General features: G+C 49.4%; 1 long non-coding RNA gene across 2 annotated transcripts; it reads right to left on the bottom strand.

Annotated features, from left to right (window-relative positions):
- Positions 1-1,178: 1,178 nt before the first annotated feature.
- On the bottom strand, positions 1,179-18,037 carry LOC125111782 (uncharacterized). Of its 2 annotated transcripts, none has more exons than XR_007130936.1 (4): positions 16,644-18,037; positions 15,058-15,147; positions 5,099-5,181; positions 1,179-1,484 (listed from the first exon to the last, which is right to left on the bottom strand). It is a non-coding gene; the product is annotated as an uncharacterized LOC125111782 (long non-coding RNA). The 2 variants fall into 2 exon arrangements; XR_007130937.1 differs by lacking the exon at positions 16,644-18,037 and adding an exon at positions 15,300-15,385.
- Between the last annotated feature and the right edge of the window lie 6,231 nt (positions 18,038-24,268).

Below are 24,268 nucleotides of genomic sequence, written 5' to 3'. Positions count from 1 at the left end.
ATCTGGCATTGCTGGAGTTCCCGTCGTGGCACAGTGGTTAACGAATCTGACTAGGAACCAAGAGGTTGCAGGTTCGATCCCTGCCCTTGCTCGGTGGGGTTGCTGTGGCTGTGGTGTAGGCCGGTGGCTACAGCTCCGATTGGCCCCCTAGCCTGGGAAACTCCATATGCCACGGGAGCGGCCCAAGAAATGGCAAAAAGACCAAAAAAAAAAAAAAAAAAAGATCTGGCATTGCTGAGAGATGTGGTGTAGGTCACAGATGTGACTCAGATCCCAAGTTGCTGTGGCTATGGTGTAGCTCCGGCAGCTTCTATTCAACCCCTAGCCTGAGAACTTCCACATGCCCTGGATGTGGCCCTAAAAAGCAAAAAAAAAAAAATAACATAAAATAAAATAAAAAATGCATTTTTACTATGTAATTTAGTATTGACAAAATTTATATTTACATTATTTGATTATTTGTACACAGATAATAATTATAATGATCACTCATTCAAGAAGTAATTTTCACATCTAGAACTTTATGGAAATACATCATATTAAGAATTCTTACTATACACAACCATGTGCATATACTTAAAAATGGTTAAAGTGGTAAAGCTTACATTTTTTTACCATAACCGAAATACATTTGAAAAAAAATTTCTGATACATACATATTATATACCACAAACACAGTATTATTTCAGAAATGAATATTCAGTAGTCAAGGAAGGATTATCAAGCATAAAAATGTACTACCTTAAAATAAAATTCTGTAGGAGATAGAATAGAGAGACAAGTTTAAGGAAGAAAATGAAATAAAATTTCCCAACATCAAAGGGACAGTTTTGCTCACAGACTTCTAAAATGCCCAATGATGGATATCAAACCACTATGGTATTTAGATTCCATTGAATACATTTAACAAGTGATAATGGGAAGTTCCCATCGTGGTGCAGCAGAAACAAATCCAACTAGTAACCATGAGGTTGCGGGTTCAATCCCTGGCCACGCTCAGTGGGTCAAGGGTCTGGCGTTGCCGTGAGCTGTGGTGTAGGTCACAGACACGACTTGGACCTGGCGTTGCTGTGGCTGTGATGTAGGTCACAGACGCAGCTCAGATCCGGAGTTACTGTGGCTGCAGTGTAGGCGGGCAGCTAGAGCTCCGATTGGACCCCTAGCCTGGGAACCTCCAAATGCCGCGGGTGAGGCCCTAAAAGACAAAAAAGAAAGAAAGAAATCCAGTTGGGTCAGGTTTTCAGGGCATAGACTGGTTCATCATTTAGGAAGGAGAGAAGGCAGGGACCTTTATTTATTGAACATCTGCCATGTGCCCAGCACGGAGCAGGAGGCTTTATGTACATAATCGTATTTCTTAATATGAATAATTAAGTTGATGATATATCGTTATTAGTATTATTATTATGCTGAATACCTACTGTGTACCAGACGCTAAGTGGCAAACTTCACGTGAGCAATCGTAGTCAGTCCTTCCAATAATCCTATGAGGGAAGAATCATGAGCATTCCCATTTTACAGTTGAGAACAATGAGGCTCAAATAAATCAAAGTTAAACAACTAAAAAGTGAGAAAGCCTAATCATGACACCAAAGTCCCCAGTTCTGACCTCGTCTCGTCATGTCCCCTTAAAATGAAGTGCTGAGAGGTTGAACAACTTGGGAAGATAGAAATTAAGTCCCAGGTTAATCGGATTCGTTCCTTCCTTATTTTGTTCCAGAAAGTCACCCCAGCACTACCTGATAACTGCAAATATTCACATTTCTCTAGAATTCTTCAATTACGTATTCACCTGGCTTCTTTGCCAATTTTATAAAGCAGACAGAATCGATTTTATTATAATAATAATTCTTTTATTAAAATTGATTTTTAAAATTATTATATCATTATTATCCCCCACTTTTTTTTTTCAAATGAGGAAACTAAAAGACCCAGACTCTTTCCTAAGACAGGCCCTGCCCCTCAGCGTTGTGCAGACTCCTGATCAGGGCACATCTGACAGCTGTGAAAACTAAGCCAGGCAGCTGATGCAACAGCAGTGACCCCCAAAGCACCCAGGGCTCACACAGCTGAGCCGGGGTCGGAAGCCCTGCACACGCTTCCGGCTCATGGGTATCACAGAAGGCGGGGCCTCCAAACTGACACGAGCCATCAGGGGGGACCTGTCTGTCCACAGTCTCACTCACAGTCTGAATCGGGGAGCCTCTGGGCCCTGGCCCAGGAGTGGATGGGAACAGGATTGCCTGAAGGTCTTAAAAAGAGAGGCATCTGGGCTTGACGCCTCACCCCCACTCCCTGAAGAGGGGTACTCGGTTTGTTGCTTTGAAAAGGAAGGGTCTTTATTGGTTTTTGCAAAAGAGCCCATACTCACTAGCTATGCCCCAGGCAATGGCTGGTAGGGGGTGGCATCTAAAGCTAATATAACACATGCAAAAATCCAAGTAGTGATTTGATCCGGAGAGAGCCAAGCTGTGGAGGAGAGCCGTATATGGACAGAAAGGCAGCAAGAGGAGACCTCTCTCGCGTAGACTTGGAAAACAGACTTGTGGTTGCCGAGGGCGAGGGGGAGGGAGTGGGATGGACTGGGAGTCTGGGATTAATAGATGCAAACCATTGCATTCGGAGCGGATAAGCGATGAGACGCTGCTGGAGCGCACAGGGAACTCTGTCTAGTCACTCGTGTGGAACATGATGGAGGATAATGTGAGAAGAAGAATGTGTGTGTGTGTGTGTGTGTGTGTGTGTGTGTGTGACAGGGTCACTTTGCTGTACAGTAGAAAATTGACAGAACACTGTAAACCAACTATAAAGGAAAAAATAACAATCATTAAAAATTAAAAAATTAAAAAAAAAAAAAAGAGTAGGCCTCCTCTGTGCCTGCCTGCGGAGACTCCCAGAGTTCCCCTGCCGACCCCATTCTGCTGCTCCCGGGATTGGTGCATCCCAGGGAAAAATAAATGGTCTCCTACTGGTGCTTTGGGGGGAGGGGGTTCTTAAGGATTAGAAGAGAAGAAATAGCTTTTGTTTTCTTTTTTCCCAGTTGGCTAAACATGACATTCCACCCACAGGCTTAGAAAACAACTTGACTAGCAGTGTGAGCGATTAGACAGGACAACAGCCTGGGGTATTCTCTCATGGAAGGCGGGAAGTCCAGGCTGTCTTTTCTTCTCAAATGTGTGGCAATCATCAGAAAAGAGCAGCTGTCAAACTCGCCTCCTGGCCCAATGGGGCTGCCAGGCTGCTACAATCTTTATTTAATTGGTTTATTAATCTTATAACGCAATACAAGCCTCTGTCTCTAGGCCTCCCCGGTTAACCAGGCCTGGCTTTTGTAAATATGTTTACTTAAGCTCCAAAAGCCACGAGCTTTCTCTCCTCTTGGTTCCACTCTCCCACCAGGCCAGACCCCAGCCAGAACTGAAATAAATAAATGGCCTGGCTTCCCCATCCATCGGCTCCCTCTGGGGTGTGGTGATGGGAGGGCAGGACATTTGGAGAAAAGAAATGCCCTTCCCCGCCTCAGAGGTTGGCTGTGCTCCTTGATGGGAGGGCTGCTGTTCTTGCGAAAACAAGAATTAAGAACTCTAGAGGGAGAGAAGAGAAAAGAACACCATTCAAATTTTATACATAAATTTCTCCTTCTTCCTTACTTGTTGGGAAGGAGATCTCATTCCCAAAGGATGAGCCCTTCCCTAGGACTCTGTGAACTCCTGAAGACAATGCTCCCACCACGGAGAGGAGGGGAGATGTAAATCCGGGGGGAGAAGGTGGGACTGTCCAGAGATGGGGCTGGGGGTGGGGCGTACATGACCCACACCTGTATAGCAACAGCTGTGCGCATGTCTGTCTCAGCCAATACACCGTGATTCCAGCAGGCAAGGACTAGCACCTAGCACAGGGCAAGACATGCAAGTTTTGAAGGAAGAAAGAGGGAAAGAAAAGTAGGTGGGTAGGTGAGGAAGTGGATGGCTGGATGGTTGGATGGTTGGATGAAGGGAAGGATGAATGGGTAGATGAACGGATGGATGGATAGATGATGTGACAAGGATTTGGATGAGGGACTCTACTCATTATTTCACAGCTCCTGTGGCTCCAGAAAACCAAGCCGTTCTTACATTGGAAGAATCTCTTTTCTAGGGGAGCTCTCAGAGAGCATGTTCAGAGACCAGCTTATGTGCAATCTGCACAGCTCACCACCAAAACAATACCAACAGGAAGAAAAAAAATCCCAATCTGTCTACCAGCTGTTTTGAAGACAAAATGCTAAACAACCCACTGCTTGGGTTATAGAGATTATCTTTATTTATTCATCTATTTGTTTTTATTGAATTGCGTCCACCAGGCTCCAAGCACCCATAATAAGCAAAACTGCAAAATTTCAATCCACAATCTGGACATTTCTAAACATCTGGATATTTGGCATCCCGTTGACCCCCCAACTGGTTGTCTTGTGGCCATTTAGTCATAGCCCAGAGCAGCAGTAGGGCAAATGAGGAAGAAGAAATAAGAGTGCTTGAGTGATCGAATGTTCTAGAATGCCCATCAATGTCCAGATTGCAAATACCCTGACCCATGGTCAGACTATATCCCAACTTTCAATTTGAAAAATATGGTCACGCTAGATACAGGGGTAAAGGAGAGAGTTTGAGGGAGAAGGGAGAAAAAGTGGAAGAAAGGACAGAGAAGGAAAGACAGCAAGTGAGCAGAGCAGCTGGTTGGCAACACATCTCAGAGCAGTGAGTCGGGAGACAGCTAACTGCCCCACGTGGGGTTCCCCAGAGGGTGCTTCCTCCAGAGCCACGCAGAAGACTTGCTTGGGCTGTTCTCCACACCCCAATTCCAAGACCCAGATGGAAATGGCCAGAGCACCAGACTCTCCTGGAGTTTATCTTATCCCAGGTTTAGTCACACACCCTCTCTTCCTGTCCAGCAAGGTGGGCAGGAAAGGAGAGTCAACCGCCCCATTCTGCAGGGAAGAAGATTAAGGCTCTGGAGGAAACAGGAGCCAACCAGCAATGAGCTTAAAGGCAGAGGGAAAATGGAAGCTCCCTGCCTCCGGGGTCCGTTTACCAGAGGAGGAGCACAGAGAAGGCTTTACCTGAACTCATCATTTCCTCACTGCCCACAGATGCATCCAAAAAGAGGCTGGTCAGCAGGGTGAGCTGGAGACTGCTTAAAAGTCTGGAAAAGATAGGCACCACTTTAGCCATGACTCCTGAAACACAGACACACAGACACACAGACACACACACACACACGCGCGCACGCGCGCGCGTGCACACACACACATGCACACACATGAACATGTATGCCATATGTCCTAAAGATTCATTTTATTTTAAAGCCATAAAGAGAAAAACACCCTCTCTGCAAGGTCTCCATCCCTGCCTGCCAGGCTTGCATCTCCTCTCAGCCATTCTGGGCTTGCTGGGGTGTGTTTTTGTTTTCTGTCCAGGGTGACTGATTACAGAAGAGCAAATTAGCTCCCACTGCTTTTAAGATGCATTTTCTCTCTTAAAGAGAAGACGATGTGAGCATCGCTGCTCTCTCGCCCCTGCCCGCCTGCCGGTTGGCTGCGGGCACTGCAGCATTAGAATGACATTCTCGGAAGGGAAGAGGGCACAGGCTCTTGTAGACTCAGCAGCACCCTGCCTGGTGTGAGCCAGTCCTGAACCCAGGCTCCTCCTCCTGGCCCCAGGGCACCACTCTGGTTACTCCAGGCTATTTTTACCCATATTTGTACCTACGTCTGTGAACCCAGCTGCCTAGCGTAGAGCAGGATGAACAAATAAAAGACAAAAAAAAAAAAAACAAAACAAAGAAATGCTTCTCTGTGGTCCTAAGTGGAGGCAGGATGGTAGGCAAGATGGCTTCTCTTTGTTTTGGGTGGGATTTGTTTATTTGTTTGTTTTTTCTTTTTAGGGCCACAGCTGTGGCATATGGAAGCTCCCAGGCTAGGGGTCAAATCAGAGCTGCTGCTGCCGCTACCGCTACAGCCATGCCAGATCCGAACCGTATCTGCAACCTATGCCACAGCTTGCAGCAATGCCACATCCTTAACCCACTGAGCACAGCCATGCAAGACGGCCCGGTAAGGACCCTCACTGCTTTATGTGTGTCTCAAACCAGCATGGCCTCTCTCAGGTTGCTCTGATTCTGGAAGGCTTAGTTCAAGGTCATTATACCTAGAGTGCTGGCCTAGGAGGGCCAAGGTGGAATTTGCACTCTTCCTTTCTGTCTAGCCCTTCCTGCTGTTCTGCTCCTTTGGGGGTCCCAGCTGATAGATCCGAAGCACAGCATAGCTTTGCTCTAACTAATTGCCAACAGTTGGCTGCAGCTACATTCGTTATTCAAAAAGCCTCATTAATCTCCTAATGCTGGTGGAGCCACGGCTGCTAACAGTGCCTCTCACCTCCCAGCACCCCGTGCCTGGGGGGCATCTTGGCTCCTTCTGGCTGCACATCAGCAGAAAATAGCTTCCTTCGAAGCTCGACAAGTGCCTGGAGACAGGGATCCAGGCTGAGTTTGAACCTGGCTAAGCTTTGTCTCTGACTGGTATGGTCCTAGGAGGCCTGACCCAATTCTAGGTCACCCATGGGTTACAGAGACTTGGAACAATTCAGGTGGGGGTAAGAACGGATTACAGCAATACTCGGGGAGGGTTAGCTGCAAACTCTCAGCTGAGCTAAGCTGCCCTCACACAGACAAATTAAGGAACCTCTCCCTTTTTCTCTTGGATACCAGGACGAACTCTACCTTGAAAGATTTTGCCGGGGAGTTCCTGTTGTGGTTCAGCAGGTTAAGAACCCAACTAGTATCCATGAGGATGTAGGTTCCACCCCTGGCTTCGCTCAGTGGGTTAAGGGTCCCGCGTGGCTGTGGCTGTGGTGTAGGCCGGCCGCTGCAGCTCTGATTTGACTTCTAGCCTGGAAACCTCCATGTGCCACCAGTGCGGCCCGAAAAAGAACAAAAACAGCCAGGCCTTGGAGAGTGTTTGGAGATATGGAGGAGGTGCATCCTAGAAAGCTGGTGATGAAGAAATCCTTAAGAAGTTCAGAGCTTCATGCCAAGGCTTGTCAGAGGCTCAACTCGGGTTTCTCCTGTGGCTCAGAGAACATGATTTAAATGTTCTCCTGTCTTTCTCCTCGAAGTTCCGCTTCTGTGAGTCTGTCTTTCCAAGACTGTAAATGCCTAAGGGAAGGGACCTGTTATGTCTTTCACATGTACTTGCCGGCTCCCAGTACCTGGTCCTGACATCCCACCAGTCATTCAGCTAGACTCACGCCTGGACTCAGAGGTAAAGGAGAGAGTGCACAGAGGGAGGGAGGGAAAGAGGAGGGAGAGAGGGGAGGAAAGAGGGCAAGCGTGCTCTGGGGGGCAGATCTCTGAGCAGCGAGAATACTAAGGATAAGATGCTTAATGAAGACTGATACCAGCCCATACATCCAGTCGCTACAGGGCTGGTCCAGATGGGTGAGCTGTCGCCAGCCCTGTGGCTGAGGTGGCACAGCTTAGGGCATTTTCCTCTTTCTTCTAACATTTTAATATGAAAATTTTCAGATAGAAATTTGAAAGCATTATATAGGAAATGCCAATTGCCTAATTAATACGGCAACATGGCAGGTATGTAGGTATCTTTTTTTTTTTTTTTCCTTTTTCTGTTCTTTAAGTGGTCCAGACCCTCTGGCCTCCGTCAATTCCATCAATATCACCAGCTGGCTTCCAGCTCCCTACCAAGTAGTTGTTAGAACAAGACTGCCCTCTGCTGACCACAGGCTCTCACTTCTCTAGGACAGCAAGCTGTGATTCTGTGCGGTCGGTAAATGACCACTCGGAGCCTCACTTCCTCCCTGGTGGAATGGCCATCATCAAACTCTGCTCTTCCTGGGGGGGGGGGGGGGGGAAGTGGGCCTGTAACGCGGGAAGTAAGAAAGAGAGCAGTAGACCCCATGGTCTCAGACACACCCACGTTTGCCTTCCTAAAGCAAAAATGAACCCATTCCCAAGTGATTTGTTGACTTCAGGTGAAAACCCTGGGCCTCCAGCTGTTTGATGTTAATTATCCTGAGCTGGCTGATGCTTAAATATCTTTGCCAATGAGGAAGGTAAGACAGAACAGATCATCCCAAACAGTGGCCGCCCACAGGGGCAAAAATCCCTGTGTCACTGGGAGCTGAGAGAGCAGGATCTCTCCCCAGCCTCTGCCACCTGTTTTATTCAGGATGGGTTAGAGCCCTGGTTCTCAAACTTGACCTGTGTCAGAGACACCTGGGACACCTGTTAAAACCCAGATTGCTGGCCCCACCCTCAGTCTCTGACGCAGTATGTGTGGGGCGGAGCCTGAGAACTTGCCTTTCTGATGTCCCCAAGTCAGCCGGCCAGACTGAGAACTCCTGGGCCAGGCTGTGCTGTGGTAAGAAGTCCTGGATCTCAGTGGCTTCGCATCATGAAAGTTTCCTTCTTGTCCATGCTGCTCATGGACCAAGAGGCAGTACAACTCTGCTCCACGCAGTCACTGGCAGACCCAGGTTAACAGACGGCCCGTCATCCTACAGCTGCGTCTTCTGGGACATCTGACCGTCTTCACGGCTCTGACAGAGGGAAGGAAAGTGAAGAATCACATTTGGGCTTTTAACTGTCTCAGCCCAGATGTGACACTAATCACATCCCCTCACATTTCACTGCCCACTGCTCCTCTCAGGGCCCTGCCCAGGCTCCAGGAAGAAGTCTTCTATGTGCCTAAAAGGAGAGGGAGGTGAGCTGGGTGCTGGTGAACACGTACTGCAACCATGCCACCCAAGCACATCTCTTCTCCCTCACAGGAACATGTGCAACCAGAGCAAAAATGGAACGGTGGTTACTGGGGACACACTTTCAGCCCCTTACATGTTGGTCCTAGAGCGGCAGTGATGACGATGATGACAACAATGATGATGGGGATGATACTGATGACAGTGATGTTGATGACAAGGATGATGATGACGATGATGGGGATGATGATGATGACAATGACGATGATGGGGATGATGGGGATGACGATGATGACAATGACGATGATGGGGATGATACTGATGACAATGATGATGATGACAATGATAATGACGGGGATGATGGGGATGACGATGATGGGGATGATACTGATGACAATGATGATGGAAATGATGTGATGACAATGATGATGATGGGGATGATGATGATGACAATGACAATGATGGGGATGATGGTGAAGATGATGACAATGATGATGATGATGGTGAAGATGATGACAATGATGATGGCAATGATGTGATGACAATGATGATGGGGATGATGATGATGACAATGATGATGATGATGATGATGACAATGACAATGATGACAATGATGATGGCAATGATGTGATGACAATGATGATGGGGATGATGATGATGACAATGATAATGATGACAATGATGATGGCAATGATGTGATGACAATGATGATGGGGATGATGATGATGACAATGATGATGATGATGACAATGACAATGATGACAATGATGATGGCAATGATGTGATGGCAATGATGTGATGACAATGATGATGATGGGGATGATGATGCGGATGATGACAATGATGATGATGGCAATGATGATGATGACGGTGAAGATGATGACAATGATGATGGGGATGATGATGATGGTGAAGATGATGACAATGATGATGGCAATGATGTGATGACAATGATGATGATGACAATGATGATGATGGGGATGATGATGCGGATGATGACAATGATGATGATGGCAATGATGATGATGACGGTGAAGATGATGACAATGATGATGGGGATGATGATGATGGTGAAGATGATGACAATGATGATGGCAATGATGTGATGACAATGATGATGATGACAATGATGATGATGGGGATGATGATGCGGATGATGACAATGATGATGATGGGGATGATGATGCGGATGATGACAATGATGATGATGGCAATGACAATGATGACGGTGAAGATGATGACAATGATGACAATGATGATGGCAATGATGTGATGACAATGATGATGACAATGATGATGATGGGGATGATGATGCGGATGATGACAATGATGATGATGGCAATGACAATGATGACGGTGAAGATGATGACAATGATGATGGCAATGATGATGGCAATGATGACAGCGATCATGGCGATGGGGATCATGGCGATGATGATGACAGGCAATAGTTACTGAGCGTCTACTACGTGCCAGGAACTATTCTAAGCGCTCTTGGCTTGTTAATTCTTTGTCTCTCACAACAATCCTATGCAGTTTTCCCACGCCACACAGGCAGTGAGAGACACAGCCGGAAATGTAACCCAGCCAGTTCCCCACGAGATTCCATGTTTTGAACCCCTGTTCTGCTCCATCACTGTGCTGTTAATTTTACCTGAAAACAGCACAGGAAGAGGCTTTAGGTTTTCAAGGGGCAGTCCCAGTGAGCAGTGACTAAAACAGCTTTTCAGTTTAGAGCATCTAAATGAAAAAAAGCCTTTCTTCCACTGATAACGATGGACTCTTAAAACGTCCCTGAGTGATGCTAGGGGAGACGGTTCCTTTATCGTGTTTTATTAAAGAGTCACCCTCCACAAGAAATTGGGGAAGGAGGAACTAGAAAAAAAATACAGTTGGGAGAAGGAAGACCAGAAAGTTTGTTTTTCTCCTCATCAGTGGAATGGGTAGGACTTAGCTGCAGAAAAGGCCTCTGGCTGATCCAAGAATGGCCAGCAGAGGATGCTGGTCTAATGCCTTAAAGAACAAATTGTGAGCTTTGGAGTGGCCCTCGCTTGTCACTCTTGATATTCAGAGGGAGGGAAATGCTACATCATCAAGAGGGATTTGTTTAACCCAAAATACAAGATACTCAACGGTCCTTGTTAGCGTCAAAAGGAGTCAGTCCTTGGCCTCAAAATGTCAGATTTTTCCCTGGGGTTTACAATTTTCTCATTTCCTGTTTTTCTTAATAAAAGTTCAAAATCTCCCTGGCAATGATTTCAAAACACTACAGTTTTCAATGCAATCTGAAAATACTGGCTATTTTGTTCAGACAGCTATCAAAGATCCAAGGTCAATTATTCTATCCATTTCTCTCCCCCTCTCTCTCTCTCCCTCTCACTCCCCCTGTCCCCACAAAACACACACACATTCACTCAACATTCACAATTTCTTTCTTTCTTTCTTTCTTTTTTAGGGCCGCAGGTGCAGCATATGGAAGTTCTCAGGCTAGGGGTCAAATCGGAGCTACAGCTGCCAGCCTATAGCATAGCCAGAGCAATGCAGGATCCAAGCAGCATCTGCAACCTATACCACAGCCCATGGCAATGCCATATCTTTAACCCAATGAGCAAGGCCAGGAATTGAACCTGCATCCTCACAGATACTAGTTGGTTTTGTTTCTGCTGAGCCACAGTGGGAACTCCCAACATTCACAATTTCTGCTGACAGGTCAAACCTTTGTCCTCAACCTGGGTTTGACTGAGGAGACAGATGGCTGGAACTCAACTGAGTACTCAATCAGTTATTCAGCACTGAAGGACTGTGAAGAGTCTCGGCTTGCCCAGGTGCGTGCCTGGCATTCCCAAGGCACAGTGCCCTGGAGCAGTGACTAAAGCAATGCTTTCTGATGGAGTCTCCAGGTGGTCAAAGGCTTGGGAACATGTCTTTCTTTCTTGAGTCAGATGGCCCAGCAGTGGGAATTGTGCTTTGAAAAACAAGCAATAACCCCTCACTTCTCTGCTAATTCTGATGTGTAAAGCATGTTGCAAACACAGCTTTTGGAGGGGACCCCCTGGGCTCTGACTACGGATTAAGTATGAAAAAGTATGGATTGAGGATTTCACACTGTCAGTAAATCCACATCTTTTTTTTTTTTTTTTTTTCCAAATCCACATTGGGGGAGAGCATCTTCTATAGTTACATTCCAGCTCATGTGCATGGCAGTCTGATCCTGGTCCTTCCTTATGGCAGCCCTGCCCAGCTGCATAAGGTTCCCACTCCAGTTTGGTCCTATCCATCCCTGTGAAGATGTGTTAGTTTGCTAGAGCTGCTGTAACAATGCACCACAAACCGAGTGGTTTGAACAACGGAAGCATACCATCTCACTGTTCCGATGGCTATATGTTCAAAGTCATAGTGTGGGTAGGGTTGATTCCTTTTGGAAGCACCGAGAGAGAGTCTGTTCCAGGCCTTTCTCCTGGTTTCTGCTGGTTTGCCAGCGATCCTTAGCGTTCCTTGGCTTAGAAAGACATTATCCCCATCTCTGCCTTCATTGTCACACGGTGTACCTTCTGTGCGCTTATCTGTACCCAAATTTCCCCTTTTTATGAGGGCACCAGTCATACTGGATTAGTCCTCATGCTAATGACTTCATCTTAACTAATTATATCTGCAGCGACTTTATTTCCAGATAAGGTCACATTCTGAGTTATTGGAGGGTTAGGACTTCAGCATATGAATTGGAGGGAAACACAATTCACCCCATAACAGGAGACTATACCCTCCCACAAGCACCAACCCATCTGCCAGGCCAGACGAGGATGCCCATGCCCAGGGTATAAAGAGAAAAAGAAATCGTTTATGAATCAGATTCTAGATCTAATTTGGTCAGCTCTCTAGCCTATCAGTATGGATCGAAGTCTCGGAGTTCCCATCGTGGCACAGTGGTTAACAAATCCAACTAAGAACCATGAGGTTGCAGGTTCGATCCCTGCCCTTGCTCAGTGGGTTAAGGATCTGGCGTTGCCGTGAGCTGTGGTGTAGGCCGCAGATGTGGCTCGGATCCCATGTTGCTGTGGCTCTGGCGTGGGCTGGCAACTACAGCTCCAATTAGACCCCTAGCCTGGGAACCTCCATATGCCGTGGGAGTGGCCCAAGAAATGGCAAAATGACAAAAAAAAAAAAAAAGATGGGAAGTCTCACTGAGTAGGAACCCAAATGTCCCTGTCTCTTCCACTCTCCCCCTCCAATTCACACCCAAACTAAAGCCTTCCTCAAAGTTGCCCCAAGCATTACTGTAAATCCTCTGGAGAGTGGGGTGGGGGTGGGGGGATTCATGTCTGCCCTTGAGCAAGTCCCCTTGCTGGTGCCATGGCTGCTTGGCTGGGTTGCTGCTCTGAGATGCCAGGGGGGCTTCTCCACCTGCCTCTCTGGCCTCACCTGCTTCTCCCTGGAGCCATGCAGGTCTTTCCTGGTCACCAGCACTGATCCACCATGCACCAGCGCCAGTGTCATGACCTTCTCACTATGTACAATGCTGTGTGTGGCCCATTTGAGAATGAAGTGGAATCCGTTGGAAATGGCTCTTTCTCTTTCATGGAAACACTGTTAAGAGGCTGTTTGTGCCCTAATGCTTGACAGCGTTTGTTGAAGGAACCCTTTCTTTTTTTAGTTAGAATCACATTTTTTTTCTGGAGAGCACATATTAGCACTGAGCCTACAGTGATTTCAAGTAACTGCCACTGGGCTATATTCCTCCCATCTCACAAGTAGTGTCCACCCCAGGATCAGGCTCATCATGCCTCCAAATGACTTCACCCAGCAGTCCCCTTGGCTTCCCTGCACTTTGGCTTCTCCAGAACAATCCTGGTTCACTAAGACCTTGCCATGCCCCTTACATCTGATCTCTTCAGCACACATACATTCAAGTTCTTTCCAGAGTCTACTCAACTGCCTTGCAGAGACTTCTGGGAGGTCTATCTCATCAGTTTCCCGGATGAGCCCAGAAGCATCTTTCTCATACTCAGCATTTCCTAAGAACCCATTAAGTTCTAATCATGTAGTAAGAACTAAGACTACAGAGACAAATATGGCATGGTCCCTATTCTCAGAGAATCGGCAGTCGAGCTGGGGAGACAGTCATTGAAAAAAATATTTTCAATCCAAAATCATATCTTGAGTGATAGAGGCACGTAGAGTGATGGGGTATGCTAGGGCTTTTCGTCCGGTCCAAAGATGTCATCTCAAGGAGCTGAAGTCTGAGATGGCTTTTAAAGAAATAGAGGATGGATTATCCTAAGCAAAAAGAGAGCACCAACAAGAAAAGTCCATGAAGCAGGAAACGGCAGGTAGGTGCAGGAAGAGGAGTCAGATCTCTGCTGCACCATAGAGCCTGGATTCGACCGTGCAAGCAGTTAGGGAATCACAGGCAGACTTTAAATAAGAGTGACATGTTCAGATGTGCATTACAGATCAATCACTCCGGCAGGGCTAGTGAAGAATGGGAATGGGAGAGAGACAAAACTGGAGGAAAAAGAGCAATAGCGCTCTTATCATAATACAGACATGCAATGATAAAGTCAAACCACGAGGGGACAGGTAAGAAGGGGCAAATTCAAGAAATAGTTAGGAAATGAAATCCGTAAGACCAAAAGATTTACTGGGTGTGGAAGGCTGAGTGAGGCTGGGGTGGGAGGGTCACATGTGACCCAGGCTTCCAGGTTGGATGACTAAGAGAATAACTCAGGAAACAGGTGGAAGAACAGGTGCAGAGAGATGTCAAGTTCAGTTTTCTGGCTCGACTTCACCGCACCCCATCCTTCACACTCCCGACTTCACCTTAGCCATGCTGAACTTGAGGGAACCCGAGGACCCCTGGGGGAGACGTTCACTGCTGCCTATAAGGAATTCACATTCTAATGGAGAAAAATAGACACGTATGATCTAAAGATGCCCAGACTCAACTACCTACAATTCCACAGCCCATTGTCTACAATTCCAAAACCCCAAAAGCCCCTAAAACATGAAAGAAAAAAATTGAATACATTTGAAGTTCATGTGATAGCAAAAACTAAACGCAGTTGACTTGTGCTCAGCGTTGGCCCATCAACTGTGGCCAAGGGCAGGTTCCCCATGGACGTGATGGCTCCCGTTGGAGCAATGTGACAAGAAAATGAGCATTTCCCAGTAGAAAAGGGGTGGGAGTGTGCTCCCAGAAAGGGGAAAGAGGGCTGTGTAGACCCCATAAGAGCTGTCCCACTATGACCATAAGAACCCGAAAACAGTCAAGATTACTCATTTACAAGTACTTACATACAAGATTACTTACAATAATTGCAAGGTTATCCCTCCCATCCTAGAATTGCAGAAACCTTCAGAGGCTCAGATGTATCTGAAGTCACTCAACAAGGACTCAAATCTAGAATGAAAACCGTTTCTATGAGACGAGAATTTGCACAGGCGCACTAGGACCTAAAACGGTCTTTATTCTAAGACTAAAGACGCCCCCTCCGCTGCATTTTTTGGTGTCCTCATGATGGTTAAACACCACCCACGGATGTGTTTTCATACCTGAGCTCTAATCTGCCCTTCGCCAACCCATGTGTTGGGAGCAGAATCTCTCCTGGGGCCCTTTTCCTGGAGCGAGAAACGGTGGAATTCTCCTCATGGGAAAAAAAAAGCCACAGGACAGTTGTTGAATTTTAGAGCTAGAAATAGGTTCTAAGGAAAACATGGACAGGCAGTAGGTGCATGGATGGTACCTCTGCATCTCTGCAAGTTTCATTTCCAAATTTTGTGCATAACATGTCTAATAGCCAAGGGTGGCGGGAGGCCAATTCTCTGGAGATCCCATCAGGAGTCGTTTGGAGGGCTGGCTATGGATGCCTGAAATTCCTTGTGGAGAAGAGAGGACAAAGCAGTGGTCCAGGCCTCTGGCTCGTTGACTTGTTGACTCATGGCATGATCCGTCCTCCAACCGAGAGCCCTTCAACCCTGTGCTCCCAGCTGCAGACTCAGCCCCATCCCAGCAGGGACAACAGGCCCACCTTCCATTAAGCCGCCTAGAAGACCCTTTGGTTCAGTGTTCCTGAGGCTCAGCAGCCAGCCTTTCTCGGGGTGAATGTGGAGGTCTGTGATTGAGTCCCCACCTTATTCCTAAATTCTCCCCACCCACCACCCCGAAGCCAAGTTTCAACCTGGATTCCTGTGCTGGGAGCCCTATATTAAAACTCCGCCCAGGGCCTAATTCCTCTGGGACAAGGACCCTCCCTTGCTTTTGTTTCTACCCCTCCCCTGGGCGTGGGGTCTCACCCTAAGGTCTCCCACCACATCGCACCCCTGGGCTACCAGCCAGCCTGTCTTCCCAAGCCCTGATTTACACTTGTTGAATGAATTCAGAAATGACTAGCTGCCGTCTGCTAGGCACTTAAAGACCAAGTATCTACTCTAAGGACTCAGTATTCAGTGAAATAACTTAATCTAACAATTTGAAATTTTGAATACAATGGAAACATGAATAAGGTATTGCCCAATGCTGGGGGGGGGGGGTGAATCACTTCGCCACGGGGGGTTTCCTAGAGGAGGCGAGACATGAGCTGTTCTTGAGGCACACTTAGTAATTTGCTCATCAGAAAAGGAGAGGACACTCGGGCAGGGGAAATGGCACATGGCATGGCAGCTTTGGCACGCTGCTGCTCCTGGACCCCCCACGGCTGCTGCCCGCACACTTCCCATCACATTTGTGATGGGAACTTGTGAGGCCCGCACTACTGCTTATAGGGACATTGGGATGTGATGACTTTGCTGGACCTACTGTCTATTGCCCATCATCCCCCTCTAGAGATACCGAGCCCTGCCTGGCCCCAATCCTCCTATTCTCAGCCAGGTGACAGGCTGTGGTAAGGTCAATCTCACCTTACAGAGAAATATCCAAAATGCTTGACGCAGCCTTCTTTCAAAAAGCTTCCTAGGGTTGCTTCTTCCAAAGCTTCCTTGGGTTGGAAAGCGAACAGGGTCTGCCTTTAGTGCTGCTCTTTCCTCCTGTCCCTGGAACCTGCTATGCCTGCGTCCAGAAGAGAAGGGAAGAAATGCCTCCCCCCACTCCCACTCCACAGCCCATCTTATAGGCCTGGGCCCCAAACAGGAGCCCTTCAGGAGGCTAATTTAGGGCCTCTGGATCCCAGGATCAGTCCATGATTTTCTAGTGCTACCGAGCATGCTGGCTTTGCCACCACTGCCAGAAAGCAAATCTCTTGTTCTTTCTGTAAGCCTGTAGTTTGGTTGCTTTCCCCAAGGTTCTGGAAAAAGCCTCGGCAGACCAGCTCCTCTCTGCTGCCTCCCACCGGTTGGAGGAGACGAAAACACTGAAAGCTGAGATCAAAACAATGCCTAACCTGGCGCGTCAATGCCAGCCTGCTCCCAGGCCCTGCGCTGCAGACCTGCTTCCAATACGAGGTGCAGGAACTAGCCTTGGGCGGGAGTCTGTCACGGCTGCTCCCAGGGCAGGGCTCAGAGGCGAGGCAGGCCATTGTTCTCCGCCTACAGATGTTGCCCCAGAGGCCTGGCGCCTGCTGTCCTCTCCCACACAAGGCGGCTCTTTCAATCCATCTCCCAAGGTCAAATTTAGACCACTGGTACTGAGAACAGTCAGGCAAGGAACTTGGTGTCTAAATCAAGCAATTGTCTTCCTTCTCAGGAGTGAATGATTCTGCTGGCTTCCACTTATCATCAGTTCTCTTATTTAAATGTTCCATCTCAGGAACAATAAGAGATGAGAACAGTTTGGTGGTGAGGCTGCCAGCAGCCTCAGGAGCCCTCCTCCTCCTCCTGAAACCTTGGGTGGGGGAGGGAGAAGGGGTCCACCTGCCCTGAGCAGATGTGGACGGAGGGTCACTGGAGGGAGGAATTGCCTGTTGCCACTTTCCCCGCGGGCCCGAGGGTAGCTGTGTCCCCAGAATACTGTCTAGCTTTTAGGTCCTGGCATTTTGGTTCTTCAAAGTCCTGGCTGCCACGCTCCCAAGCCTGTTTATTTAGGAAAGGTTTAGTCTTTCACTGCCCTCCCCACGTGACCAAGTCCATAACCAGGGCACACACGGGGCTTGCCTGGGTACGAGAGTGCCCTGGAGCTCAGCACGGCTCCTCTTCCTTGGAAAGAGTTATGCCAAGAGGGGAGAGGACCTGTCACCAGCCCCCCTCAGGGTTTTAAGCTGAGACCTCAGTGTACACGGAGACCCTCTGGCCCAGGCTCAGCCTGCAGGTATGCACACACACAGACATGGAGACACACACCCGGACACACACCCAGACATGGAGACACACACCCACACACACAGACACACACAGAGACACAGACACACACACGCGCGCCAGCCATCCTTGAGATATACCACCCTTCTCTGGCCCCGTCTGCTGCCTCCACCAGCTCTCAGAACTGCCCTGCTCTCTGCATCGGTCCCTGCTGCACCCCAAGGTCATCTGACCCCCAAAGGGTCTACTTCCGAGTGCTAACCCCCAGCTCTTCCCACACATCATCCAGTTTCAGTTTTAGGGCCCTCTTGTTGAGGAAAGCTCCTCGGGCCTGTTTTACGTGTGAGAAACAGATTCAGAAATGTCACGATGCTTGTCCGGGATCACGAGTCACAGAGCACCCAACATTCACCCCTACGTCTGCCCTCATGTCTGACTCTTTTCCTTTCTTTTGAGGGGCATGAGGAAGTTCCCAGGCCAGGGGTCGAATCAGAGCTGCAGTTGCAGGCCTACCCCACAGCCACAGCCACGCCAGATCCAAGCTGCATCTGCGACCTGCACTGCAGCTCGCAGTAGGGCTGGATCCTCTAACCCACTGAGCAAGGCCAGGGATCGAACCCACTTCCTCAAGGATACTAGTTGGACTCTTAACCCACTGAGCCACAACGGGAACTCCTCATGTCTGACTCAGCCTCTTCACTGTGGCTCTCAACGAGGGGGATACATGACAGAATTTCAGGGTCTATCCAGGGAGGCACTTCTGAAGGTCAACGATGCATTCAGCAGACAAATTCCTCAAGAGGTGGATTCTTCCAGAATGCTTCTCTGGGCACCGTGGAGACTGTCTCTTGGGTCCTGTTGGGTCTTCTCCATGTTGGGGGGCAGGGAGGAGGCTCGGTTCTCACCCCTGGAATGACCCCTCCCCCTGAAAGAGGACAGCAGAGGGAGGGGACAGGGAGAAGGGTCACCCCATGCCTGGCACACTGCCCACCCCCCAGAACAGGCTCCTGACAAATACCTGTTGGTTTGTTGTTGTTGTTGTTGTTGTTTGCTTTTTAGGGCTGCACCTGCAGTGTATGGAAGTTTCCAGGCCAGGGGTCAAATCGGAGCTGCAGCTGCCAGCCTACTCCACAGCCACAGCAACACAGGATCCAAGCCACATCTTCGACCTACACCAGTTCACGGCAGCACTGGGTCCTTAACCCACTGAGCAGGGCCAGGGATCGAACACGCATCCTCATGGATGCGAGTCGGGCTCCTTTCTGCTGCGCCACGGCAGGACGCCTACTTGTTAGATCTTAGAACAGTGAGAAAAGAGCAGCCCTCACCATCCATGGAACGCATATGGAGAGTTTCCAGGCGAAGTTTTTTTTTTGAAGAAGAGCTGGTCTGAGAAAACCTGCCCAGAAAAACGTCGGTTCTCCCCGTCAGCTCCAGGGGCACACCAGCAGCAGGTCAGGGCCAAGGCTGTCACTAGAGGGCGGTGGCAGCTCGCTCTCAGGCATGAGCGGCCCTGCCAGCTCCTCTCTCTGCAGAGGCCAAGAACAGCAGTCCTGCTGCATTGAAACGCTGCCCGAGGCGGGGACAGGACCTGGCTCTGAACCCTGATTGCAGCTGGGAATAAACGCCGCACGGCCGGTCAGGTTTCACACAATCCCTTTCATGTCACTTGACCCTGATGCCTCGTTAGCCCAATTAGACAAAGAACAGCAGGATCTTTGAGATTTCCACTCCTTCCAGTTTGTTTAGAAAGAAAAAGAAATGCCATGGGAACAAAGACTGGGTCAACTTAACCCCAGGCCGGGCAGCTCTCTGCGCTGTTTGTCAACACAGCGAATTTCACCACATTCTTTAGTGAAATTCTCACCATCATAACTTTTCCTTAATAGGCCAGTCTCGTCATTTGTTCATTCCCCAGAGTGTGAGGAAGAAACAAAAAAAGGAGATTAAAATCAAATCGGACAATCGGGAACTTTGTAAATAGCCTTGACACCAGTTTGGATCAGGCAAGTGATGCTCATGACGGCCCACCCACAACCCTTGGTCCTGACCCCTGCTGTCCTTCAAGGTCACACTGGTGACCTTGGAGGGTCCTGACGGATTCCTCCTGCTATGGGTACAGAAACACATGCAGATACTGATGGGCACAGAGGAGAGAAGCACTGCAATCGGTGCTGGGGACCAGAAACAGGTTCCCACATAGCAACGCACAAGGTATCTGTCAAAAACCCTCAGCCCAGAGCAACAGGCTTCATCCTGCCCTCTCACGGCTTCCTGGAACATGGCAATACCAGGAATGGGCTCCTTTGGGAATGCGACTCAAGGCAACAACGGTGGCAGATTTTTTTAGCACATAGATACACAGCAAGCGCGTGAGGCGGGGATCAGGGGAAATGTGCTCACCTCGTCCACATCCACCTGCGGATCCACCGCCCGCTCCCAGGGCAGAGCCGGATACAACTGAGTGCTCGCTGAACCTTGACCCAGGCGGAGAAGGATAGAAAGATGTGAGCGAAGGGTGCAGAGGATGGAGGAATTCCGGGACAGAGGAGAAGAAAGTTGGGTGTAACAGGCGGCTACCATCCTTCCTACGTGGAGGGGCTGCAGGGAAGCAGCCAGAGATGCTGACTGCATGACCCGCCCAACACGCAACTCTGCAGACTCTAAAAAATAAATCCAAAGAGGCAACACAAACCAGAAGAAATGACGTGTTTGCTGTATTCTCCTGGACTCTGCGTGTGCCCACGTGGAGGCAGCCCAGGGTAGCCCAGCGCTAACAGACTGAGTGCCTCCACCTCCCACTGTTCATGGGGTCACATTCAGGGCACACCAGGAAGCTCTCCTTCTAGGTTTTGTTCAGCCCCTTGATTTTGCAGACCTCTGTGGAACGGGCTCTCTGCCGGGCACTATGGTGGTTTTAGAGGTGCCCGAGGCATGGTTCCCACCCACCCTTAGAGAGCGTGTCGCTAACCGGCAGCCTTGACAAGTATCAGACCAATTCCCTTCCCCGTGGAGCAGGGCGGGCAGGCACCCCTGCAGAGATGGGCTTGGGGAGAACAGAGAGGGTGGCCCATTTCGCCTGTGGACCCAGAGAAGGGTGCGCAAGAGAGGTGACTTTTAAAGCTCCAGTGGAAATAAAAAGAGGAGCGCATCACTGGCTACAGGAACAATGCGGAGCATGTCTATTCCTGGAAGCACCAAAAAAGCTGGTGTTTTATTTTTAAAACAAGCAAATAGTAAAGTAGCACCTACCGCCTTGATTCACGCCTCTGTGCCAGCCTGTCTCTGCTGTCCTGCCATTTCCATCCCCCGTCCCCACTCCCTGTGCCCATTCCATTCCCTATTAACCAGCTTCAGGTGGAAATGGGTTACGACATCAGTGGTAGGTGTTCCTTGGTGGCCCCTCCCCCTCATTATCCTTCTCATCCCACCTGGAAGGCCTGGCACAGTTTCCTCCTTGTCCTGCTTTAGCAGCAGCACATGGGGTTCCTCTCCCTCTTGTTCTCCTGGCCCAGCCCCAAGGCCCTTCTCTGTCTCTCCAGCAGGTATGGGTCCTTTCTACCCCAGGGCCTTTACACGTGCTGTTCTTGGGTCTCTCCAACTTTTCTTGTAGCTAATTCTTCTTTCTTCTGGTTCCCGTTTGAAAGTCACTTCCTCTGGGATTCCGCCCTCCTCATATACACTTTCCTAATGCCCTAAACCCGCTTCATAGCATTTATCACAGTTGTAATTGCCTGCATTGGTTAAAATCTGCAAGGACTGCTAGAACACAGACTCATCAGGGCGGAGGCCGTGTCCACTGTTTACCACTAGAAGCTCGGAGCCTAGCTTAGCGCTCAGGACAGAGCCAGGGCTCACAGCAATCCGCTGCGCCAACGAGCAAGTGGAAGCTGTTCTCCTTCCCTTTCCCACCCTGGGACCTCATTACGTCTTGTCGTTGGCCACCGAAAAAGCTAGTCTGAGGTGGAATTAAGTGCAAAAGGCAGTGCAGATCATGGGGAGGCGAGAATGTGCCCTCCGACCAGGAAAGGACTGTCCTGTCCTGGGGACCACACCTGCCCCTTCTGCTCCTCAACCATGGGAGGACCCCAGGTTTTGTTTCGCGGAGGGGAGGGCGTGACCACAGGGGAGCAGCGGAGGGGAGGACTGGGCCATTTCTCCTGCGGCCAACATCACGTGGGAACTAAGCTTGAGACGCTCACCCAGCGCTTCCCGATGGGCAATGGCGCCCTCTGCAGGCCACTCTCTTCTCTCCACTCCTGCCTCCCCACCCCCCGCCCCGCCCCCGCTTGGTTCTGGCCCGCATCCCCTCAGTGACTGCAAAGCTTTTCCATCTCTGATTTCTCCCAGGATCAGACTCACCACCACTGGGTTCCCACCGGCACCCTTGCTTGAGAACCTGCAGGGACGCTCTGCTGCCTTTGGGGGCGAGTCCAAAGCCCCGGCCGCTTCAACATCCTGCCCAGCCAATCTAGCCTCCCACGGCTGTGCACACGGTGTCCCAGCGCGCGGCTCGTGGGTCCCAAGCTCTGCGTTTTTCCTAATCTCGCTGCCACCACTGCACCTTCTAAATCTGGCCCCCCTCCTCCCTAAGGGCCAGGCTGACTCCATGAAATTTTTCCACAAAACCTTGCCTGACCTCTCCAGCCCACAGCCGTCTCCCCACCGCCTCATCTAGGTGACAGAAGGCGTTAATGTCACCTGGTTCCATCCCTGGCCCGGGAACTTCCACATGCCCAGGGTGAGGACAAAAAAAAATCTGCCTCCTGAACTCGGCAAAAAGAGGCCACCCTTTCTCCCATGGCCCCCAGCATCTGCCCAACCTGCTTCTGTTTCCACAGCTGAGAATTCATCCCTGGCTCGGGGGCTCGCCAGAGTAAGCGTGTCCAGGTGGCTGGCAGGGGGGATGCGGGTGGGCTGGCACTGAGAGCGCCTTGCCCAATTCAAACTTGCCTCAGAACACAAAGTCCCCTGCATTCCAAAGTTACACACTCTGAGTTACACAGAACAGGACTGACTGATGCCAGGGCTTGGACAGTGGAAGTTCTGTGAGTGCAGATTCTGAGTCTGGCCTCTATCTGCCACCCGCAGTACAATAGTCAGCGCTTGATGAATATTTAAGGATGGGTGCACGTAGGTGTGTGCTGGGGATGGAGGGGCAGCTGGGGCTTCAGAGAGGCAGAATTCAGCTCCCTACAGAGGTACACTTTCGAACATCTGTTAATACCAGTGGGCCTTCCTTGACTCTCTCAGGCTGTGATCAACTCCCCAGGGCCAGCGGCCAAACGGGAAGAAGGCGTCTGCTCCTCACGGATGCTACACCCAGAGAATCTGAGCGATGCCCGGGACGTTAGACTGGTAGCAATTATATGCTGCTGTTCTTGTTATCAATCCTAATAAGAAGTAGCATTTATGTAACTTACTCTGTGTACCAACCACGCAACCATGAGCAAATCATATCTTATTTACTTGGCTCTCAAAGGCCTTTCTCTTCTGGTGGAAAGCCAGGTTCATCAGCAAACACTGACCGAGTGCGACCCTATGCCAGAGACAGGAAGGGGATTAGGGAAAGGAGGCAGGAACAGAGGCAAAAATCACTGACCTAGAACCTACAATTCAAGAGAAGAGGTAGGAATGGAAACATAAACTAGAATTCAAGGCAGAAAAAGATCAAGAACTGGAGTTCCCGTCGTGGCTCAGTGGTTAGCAAGCCTGACTAGCATCCATGAGGACGCAGGTTCGATCCCTGGCCTCGCTCATTGGGTTAAGGATCTGGTGTTGCCTTGAGCTGTGGTATAGGCTGAAGATGAGGCTCGGATCTGGCGTTGCTGTGGTTGTAGCATAGGCTGACAGCTGCAGCTCTGATTAGGCCCCTAGCATGGGAACCTCCATATGCAGCAGGTGCAGCCCTAAAAAGAAAAAAAAAAAAAAATCAAGAGCTAAGGAGCGTTGCAGACAAAGAGTTTTGAGAACAGTGTGAAGGAAGGAATGGTTACTTCTAAGGGGGCCAGGAAACCATGGACGTCTTCATGGATGAGGTGGCATTCGATGTGGACTTTTAAAATCTATTGCCCAGCATTGCCCAGGCAGAGGGCGAGGGAAGGGCCCTGTATCCTGATAGATGTGCCTAAGCAAAGGCCAGGAGCTGGGGAAGTAAGTGGCAAGTCAGACATCAGTGTCTCCCAGGGTGTGGCTGGAATGTCAGCTGCAGGGGATCCAGGGGAGGGAGACAGTTTTAGACCAGATCCTGGAATGCCTTCAGGGATGGATTCGAGTGGATTTTATTCTATAGG

This window comes from Phacochoerus africanus, chromosome 11, assembly GCF_016906955.1.
Source record: "Phacochoerus africanus isolate WHEZ1 chromosome 11, ROS_Pafr_v1, whole genome shotgun sequence".
Taxonomy (NCBI): Eukaryota; Metazoa; Chordata; class Mammalia; order Artiodactyla; family Suidae; genus Phacochoerus; species Phacochoerus africanus.
The sequence above is the reverse complement of the archived record's forward strand: the minus strand, read 5'-3'. Positions and strand labels throughout refer to the sequence as shown.